The 8,557-nt window shown below is 43.9% G+C and overlaps 1 pseudogene across 1 annotated transcript; it reads right to left on the bottom strand.

Annotated features, from left to right (window-relative positions):
* Positions 1-1,572: 1,572 nt before the first annotated feature.
* Positions 1,573-6,119, bottom strand: LOC308251666 (tripartite motif-containing protein 60-like; annotated as a pseudogene). The gene is made up of 2 exons: positions 6,097-6,119; positions 1,573-2,949 (listed from the first exon to the last, which is right to left on the bottom strand). The product of its transcript is annotated as a tripartite motif-containing protein 60-like (transcript).
* Positions 6,120-8,557: the final 2,438 nt, after the last annotated feature.

Here is an 8,557-nt window from a genome sequence, read left to right on the forward strand (position 1 = left end):
AATTCTAAAAAACATATTAGCCGAAACTGGTTTGGCTCAGTGGATAGAGCGTCAGCCTGCGGACTGAAAGGTCCCGGGTTCGATTCCGGTCAAGGGCATGTACCTTGGTTTCGGGCACATCCCCAGTGGGAGGTGTGCAGGAGGCAGCTGGTCGATGTTTCTCTCTCATCGATGTTTCTAACTCTTTATCCCTCTCCTTTCCTCTCTGTAAAAAATCAATAAAATATATTTCAAAAAAAAACCATATTAAGCACAAGAAAACAGGTCCCAATCCAGGGCAGTGTGGCTCAGTTGTTTGGAGCTTATGCCAAAGGTGGCAGGTTCAATCCATGTACCTCAGTGAAAGCCCTGCGAGCATCTTTTCAAGTTACAGAAATAGATAGTACAGAGATATGCAAAATCAAACTTTATTTTCAAACATTGTAAATACACATACAGGCATCCAAACATACAGGAAGACTATTCTGAAAGTTTGGTAAATAAACAATGTCAAAAACGAGTATGTGACCTTTGGAGGTCATACAAGGATTGCCAAAAGTAGGTTTACAGCCCTGGCCGGGTGGCTCGGTTCCAAGGAAGGTCATCTCCTACAACAAAAAGCTTGCAGGTTGGATTCCCATTCAGGGCACTTAGATTTCAGGTTCAATCCCTGGTCAGGGCACATTGGGGAAGCAATAGATTGATGCTTCTCTCTAACATACCTGTTTTTCCTTTCTCTGTCCATTCCTCTCTATATATATCAGTACACATATCATCAGGTGAGGATTTTAAAAGAAAAGTATGTTTACAGTTGTTAGTATGCAAATTTTTTTCTTTTATTAATTTTTATTAACTACTATATTATTTGTATCACTACTGTCAACCTGCTTTTGCTCACCCCTGTATGTGAAAATTTTATAAAACATGAAACAAAGGCAGGACAATAAGAATTTCTAAAATATTATATGGAAAATAATAAACAGAATTTGTTTCTTATCGAAAATTCTGACTTAACTGTTAAATCTACAATACAGCTTCCATAGAACTCAGCAAACGCAGCACAAACTACAAGGACACCTTGCCTAGGGAACCAGGGTATGTTACCACACAGTCAGGTTCGGGGAAGGGCTTCATATCTGAAAAATCCTGCTCACAATGTCAATGGTGGTGACCAGCTTGCGTAGGCAGGGTGGAAGCCATCCAAAATTGGTTTCAACTGTTCACACTGATGACTCACCACATACCAGGAGAGTATGAAAAGTTTATTGCTCACATGATAAGGTTTTGGGGAGAGAGTAGGGTGAGTATTTGAGTAGGTCCCCAAATGACTGAGAACACCGGGAAAAGGGACTAGCTTGTGGTGTTTATGCGGTTACTGTTGGTGGAAGTTTGTTTGATTGTCCCCCCTGAACCCAGGATGGAGCACCTGGACTTTCTCATCAGCTTTCCCATGTGTAAGGATAGGGAGGAGAGAAGGGTGAAGCTTTTAACATTCAAACATCAAAACTGGAATCAAGATCTTTATTATAAGTATTCCTTTCAATAACAAGGGAGAAACTACTGTAAGCACATACAAAATCTACATGTTTTTCATCATTGGATTCTGATGATACTGATTGTAAGAGATTCTGAAGAAGATGCACTAGAAAAATAAGGCATAAGTTTTTCTGTAAATGTATCAGTGAACCCATACAAGTATGACCTGCTATTCAAATTATAAAATAAAACCTCTCCCAACTCATAGTCCAGAAAAACGCCAATCTTCCGTTGTCCTATAGGGGAAGGATCAAATGTATGAGTCCAGCATCCATTGCTTGGGGATGGTGATATGAGAGTATTTCTGGGGAAAGATTCCTTACACACACCTAAGAAACATTCACTGGTGCCTCCTATTTTTACCTCCCAAAAATGCCTGCCAGCATCAAATCCCTCAGAACTCAGGACAGCTGGGTAAGAAGTAAGTGCCTGGGGATTTGGAAGACCATCTGGTCTCCTATATGTCACACTTTTTCTATCACTTGAGATAATGAAACTTGGATGTGCAGTTTCAGGATCCAGTGTCAAATCTACCTGAAACGAGCTTATCATTTTCTGGAGTCCCAAGTAATGTGGGGGAAGAGTGAAAATCTCCTTCTTTAATTCATATATAAAATCTGCTGGGGCCTCTAAGTTTCTAAACCTGCAGTAGATACTTTCAATACCTGTGAGTAAATCCACGTCTGTCTGCAAATACTTCTCTTCTATTTCACCTAGCAGTTTTTTAATCTGAAATTATGGTATAAAATTTGTCTTCCATTTTCAGTTAGTTTTTCTTCAACATCCTTCTCTTCTATAAGTAGATTGTCTTTAATTTCATATCGCTGCATTTCCAAGGAACTCTTAAGTTCTTTACAGTCATCTTCCAATTTTTCCCTCCATTTTGTCATCCATCTCTTCATTTGGGAAGTTTTTCCTTCTTGGATATTATATGCTGCTTCATACTCTTCAACATTCATCATCAGGGCCTCCATGTAAAATGTGAGCATCCTCCTGTGAATAGCTGCAGCTTCCTCAATAGTTATCAGGGGCTGATCCTGGTGGTCTGACAAGACCTTGCACTGGAGACACAACAGCTCCTGGTCCTTCTTACAGAACAAGGTCAGAACCTCATGGTGCTTCTTACACAGGGGTTTTTCTTCCTGCATTTTTTCTCTGGCTCCCTGAGGTTGGGGACGTGCTTAACAATCTCAGTCATGTGACATAATTGGGTGTTCCTCTTTAAGCCCCCTGTCAGGGCAGTGGTGGAGGCAGACAGGACAGAGAAAGGTGCCCTGTAGACCTTCCCAGCACTGGCGGATGTAGGAGGGACAGAAGTTGTGCCCACAGGCAATGGTCACTGGGTCTCTCAGGTGATCCAGGCAGATAGGACAGCTGGCCTCTGCCTGGAGCTCAGCCAGGGAAGCTGCAAAGGATATGGTGCAGTGAAGGTGTCTATAGGAAGAGACTCTTCAATCAGTGTGATCCTTCAGGAGCAAGGAAACGTGGGAATCTGAGGTTGGCTTAGGGCTCCTTCCCTGTGGAAGTCAGTAGGAGCTTCCACGCAGAATCCCAGTGGCCAGCTGACATCCAGTCTTTGTCACCTGCTCCTTCTGTATTTAATATCAGGTTGCCCCAAGTGAAAATCAGCTGTGGATTTTGGTAAAAAACCAAGCACTATCCAAATCATATGTAGCTTCTGTGGACAAAAAGATACAGCCATTCAAAGGTTCAAGCACCATTAATCCTTCTATCCCTGTATGAAGAGTATGTCAGGTAGACCAAATCATTTAATCATGACAATATCTTAGGAGGAGTTAGAAGTAAAGACTATCTATTTTTAACTTTAAAGGAATTAGTCAATCTAGGCAAATTTATCATTGGTCTCAATCATCATTTTAAAAAATGCCCTACCAGTTTGGTTCAGTGGATAGAGCATCAGCCTGTGGACTGTAGGGTCTCAGGTTTGATTCCGATTAAGGGAACATGTCTGGGTTGTGGGATCGGACCCCAGTAGGGGGTGTGCAGGAGGCAGCCAAACAGTGATTCACTCTCACCATTGATGTTTCTATCTCTCCCTCCCTCTTTCTTCCTCTCTGAAATAAATAAAAATACATTTTTTAAAAAGTGATGTGTGCCAGGTAGCTCAGCTGTTTGAGGCATGGTTCAGATGTGTCAAGGTTTCAGGTTCAGTTCATGGTCAGGGCCCATTTAATAATCAAGCAATGAATGCAAAAATAATTGGAACAAATCAATCTCTTTCTGTCTTCTTCCCCCTGTTCCTCTCAGTCTAAAAACCAATTAATATATATATATATATATATATATATATATATATATATATATATATATACATATTTTTTATTTAAAGAGTGGCCGGTGTGGCTCAGTTGGTTGGAGTGTTGTCCCATGCACCACAAGGTCACGAGTTCCATCCCTGGTTGGAGTACTAACAGAGGTAACTAATCAAGGTATCTCTCTCACACTGATATTTCTCTGGCTCTTTCTCTCTCTATCTCCCTCCCTCTCTAAAAATAATAAAAAATAATAATCATAGAACTGCTGAAGGGACTATATACCATTATTTGTGAAGAAGATTTGTAAGTAAAATGAACCTAACAAACAGAGTTCCAAATTACCCATTTTCAAGAAATATAAGGGATGGAGAAAGATGTGAAGGATGAACTGGTCAATTTTACATGCCAACTTCATTCAGCCACTAGATGCCCAGATAGCAGGGGAAACACTAGTTCTGGGTGTAACTGTGAGATTTCTGAGAGATTAGAATTTGAATCAGTGGATGAGCAAAGCAGATAGCCCTCCCCAATGTCAGTGGACATCATCAAATCCACGGGCCTGAATAGAACAAAAACTGGGAGAAGACTGAATTCACTCTCTGCTGGACTGAATAGGCTAGCACACCCACCTCCTGTTTTGGGTGCTGCTGGTTCTCAGCCCCTCAGACCCGCACTGGAATCTGTACCATCTGCTCTCAGACTCTCAGGCCTTCCATCTACACCACTGTCTTTCCTGGGTCTCCTGCTTGCAAAGTGCAAATCACATTATCAGTGCTGTGTTGTTGAAACAAAATAAAACTTTCTTCTTGGCTTACATGTTTAACTGGACCACCTTTGCTTACCAAACATTTCTTCCTCTCACCTTCCAGTGAATTGCCTCCCACAACCTCAGAAGCTCCAGACCCCTCGCCTGTTCCTCACCTCAAGATGGTATAGAAGCCGAAACCGGTTTGGCTCAGTGGATAGAGCGTCGGCCTGCAGACTGAAGGGTCCCGGGTTCGATTCCGGTCAAGGGCATGTACCTTGGTTGCGGGCACATCCCCAGTGGGAGGTGTGCAGGAGGCAGCTGATCGATGTTTCTCTCTCATCGATGTTTCTAACTCTCTATCCCTCTCCCTTCCTCTCTGTAAAATATCAATAAAATATATTAAAAAAAAAAAAAAAAGATGGTATAGAAGTCTCACTTCTCAAATCTTGGTGAAATTCCTACATATAAAAGTATGTAATTTAAAATATTTTGTCTCTTGTTAATCTGTTGTAGGCAGTTAGATAAGAGCAGAGAAAGATTAAGGGCCAGGTACAGAAGGTCACCAGGGTGGAAAGCCCCAGGTCCACAGCAAGGTACAATCAATTGTAGGGTGAGACCCTGGCCCCCAGGGTGACTTTTCCTTACCTAGTGCAATGCTGATTAAGCAGTTTGGACCCCCTGACCTTTCCTCCCAACAGATAACATTTAAATCCTTTAGGACAGAGGACCCTCCTGAGAGCACCCCCGGCTCTTTCCCCTCCCCCTCCCTTCCCCAGGCATGTTACCATTAGTTTCCTCACTCCCAAGCTCCAAGGGCCCTTCCTTTACCTCCATAATTTGTTTCCTAAGCCCAATTGTTTTGGGAATTACTTCTTCTATCTCTGTGATTTACCAAATAAATGTCCTCTTACAGTTTGGGGTCTGGGCTCTGAATTCTTTCCCAGCCAGAAACCAAGTACTGAGGTTGCTAAACCCAGGTTTGGGCGGACCCCACCAGTCAGACACCTGGTGCTGTTTCCCACCACCTACAACAAATCTATTTTATGTCAATTTAATTCTTAGACCAGCCACAGAACCTAGAATGGTAGAAGGTAAATTTTTTTTTTCTCTCTTACAATCCTAAACTCCTAGAATTGGGTATATAAAAATAATAATATCACTATAAATTTTTTTACTTATGAGGAGATAGATGTTAAGAAAAGCCCCAGGCTTAAAACACAGTATTTATGATGGCTCCAAATTCACATTTACCAAATTTAGTTTGCTTTTATTCATCCTTACTCTTCTACAGTATGTTGTATAGGGAAATGCAACTGTCCTCTACCATCTTAGGTATATACCATATAGATATCCTATATAATAAAGAGCTAATATCAAATGGTCGTCACACCATAAGGGCTCAGACACTCAAAGTGGGAAGAGAGAAATGGGAACCAGCCAGGCACAAATGAGCTCCTGAGAGAGGAATGGGGACCAGCCAGGCTGCAGCCCTGGAGAGGAACAAGACACGCACCCTGCAGTCCCAGGCACCAGTGCCTGAGGCCCAGGTGAAGTCACCTGCTCATGGTCCCTGCAGTCATGGTCCCCTGCGGCTGCGGTTGGCCCGGACAAAGCGGGCCTGGGTCCTGGGTGCCTGCAGCCAGCCAGAGGGAGGGAAGCCTGAGTCCCAGGTGCGGGGCAAGGCAGAGGTGGTTAGGGGCAATCAGGCCAGCAGGGGAGCGGTTAGGGGCGATCAGGCAGGCAGGTGAGTGGTTAGGAGCCAGTGGTCCTGGATTGTGAGAGGCAGTCAGACATCCCCTGAGGGGTCCCAGATTGGAGAGGGTGCAGGCTGGGCTGAGGGGACCCCCTCCCCCATGCATGAATTTCATGCACCGGGCCTTTATAAAAGGCTAATATGCAAAGTGTCCCCTCGGGAGTTCAACTGGGAGACTGGGAGTTCAATCGCTCACTATGACATTCATTGACCACCAGGGTGTGGTGTCCAATGAAGGAAGGCCTCAGCCGGCAGCCAGAGGCCCCATTCAGCCCTGATTGTTGGCCAGGCCTAGGGACCCTATCCATGCATGAATTTTGTGCACCAGGCCTCTAGTATTGTTTAAGAAAATACAATTGTCCCTCTACTATCTGAGCTGAGACATCCCAGTAATAAAAAGACAGATTAACAAGAGAAAAACAAGTTTAATAACATGTACACCTTCTATAGACATAGAAGAGACACAGGAAGAGATTATCTCCCCAAAGTCGCCTAAGCCATCACCTTAACTATAATTTTAAGCTAAAGACAAAATAAGGATGGTGGGGGTGGGGCAGTTATGGTGGGTTACCAAGCAAAGCAGAGTGAATAAGGGAAAGATTGTCAGGCATATTTCAATGGGTGCCTTCTCCATTGATAAACAGTTTCTAAAGCTTCAGAGTCATCCTCTTCTTCCTGATATAGAAACACCCTTACAAGTGGAGATTTCCCTTATAAATGTAAATCTCCTTCACAAAAGGGCAACCTCACTGGTTTTAGAAATTCTGTAGTACCAGCAGCCTTTCAAAAATAATTAGCCCCCAAAGAGGCATATTTTAGGGTGGCATATTCTGTTCCCCTTCAACAGCAGTATGTGCCCCAAAAACCTCATTTGTGAAATGTGATCCAGAGAATAAAGACATTTAAAACATGCAAATTGAGTATAAACAAAACAGGAAAAAATATTTTCAGTATTTACCAGTAAAATATCATCTCTAAATAAAGAATGCCTACAAAACAAGACAAACAAACACAAAAACACAACTCCCCATGTAGAAAAGAAGCAACAGTTATGGAAAAAATGCAGAAACTTATTAATAATAAAAAGTTACATGTCTGCCCTGTTTACTATGCTTATTGTATTGGGAAGATTGAACAAATTGGTAGTATCCTGTTTTGGCTTTGGGAGGTAGGCCTTCCAAGTGCTGCAGACAGCTGGAGTGGAAACCTTTTCTTAAGAAAGCCATGCTGAACTATCCATCAATAATTGAAAAATCGTTGCTTTGCCCTTATAATTCCACTAATTCTAAAAAATATGTTAAGCACAAGAAAACAGGCCCCAACCCTGGGTTGTGTGGCTCAGCAGGTTGGAGCATCTTCTTGTATACCAAACAGTGGCATGTTCTTTCCCAGGTTTGGGGCATGACCATGATACAACATGGTCTCTCTCTTTTTTTTTTTTTTTTTTTTTTTTATATATTTTATTGATATTTTACAGAGAGGAAGAGAGAGGGATAGAGAGCTAGAAACATCGATGAGAGAGAAACATCGATCAGCTGCCTCCTGCACACTCCCCACTGGGGATGTGCCCGCAACCAAGGTACATGCCCTTGACCGGAATCGAACCCGGGACCCTTCAGTCCACAGGCCGACGCTCTATCCACTGAGCCAAACCGGTTTCGGCCAACATGGTCTCTCTCTCTCTTCCTTCTGAAGCAGGAATTTTAGGGGGATATAGGCAGGCTTAGGGATTTTTTAGAATTGGGGTCCATGGGAAAAAGCATGGGGCTGCAGACTGGGAGAAGGTACATTTCCATAACACAAGGAAGCCAGGTGCAATTACATTTTCATAAGACAAGGAGGCAGCAACAGGCATCCTATCTAATAAAGAGGGAATATGCTAATTGACCATCACTCAGTCAAAAAGATGGCTGCGCCCACAGCTGAGGCCAAGTTCCCTTAAGGAGCCTGAAGGAGCAATCAGCAGGGACCTGAGGCTACGCCCTCCCCCGCCCCTGTGGGACTTGACAGGGGACCTCAGGTTGCACCCCCCCACCCGGCAGGGCTTGACAGGGGACCTCAGGCCGTGCCCCCCACCCTGGCATCAGGCTGTGGGACCTCAGGCCATGCCTCCTGCCTTGGCACCAGGCTTGGAGACCTCAGGCCACGCCCCCCACCAGGTGGGGCTTGACAGGGGACTTCAGGCCACACCTCCCACCCCAGCACCGGGCCAGGGGACCTGAGGCTGTGCCCCACTGCCTGGCGGGGCTGGACAGGGGACCTCAG

Source organism: Plecotus auritus (assembly GCF_963455305.1).
Source record: "Plecotus auritus genome assembly, chromosome: 6".
NCBI classification, from domain to species: domain Eukaryota; kingdom Metazoa; phylum Chordata; class Mammalia; order Chiroptera; family Vespertilionidae; genus Plecotus; species Plecotus auritus.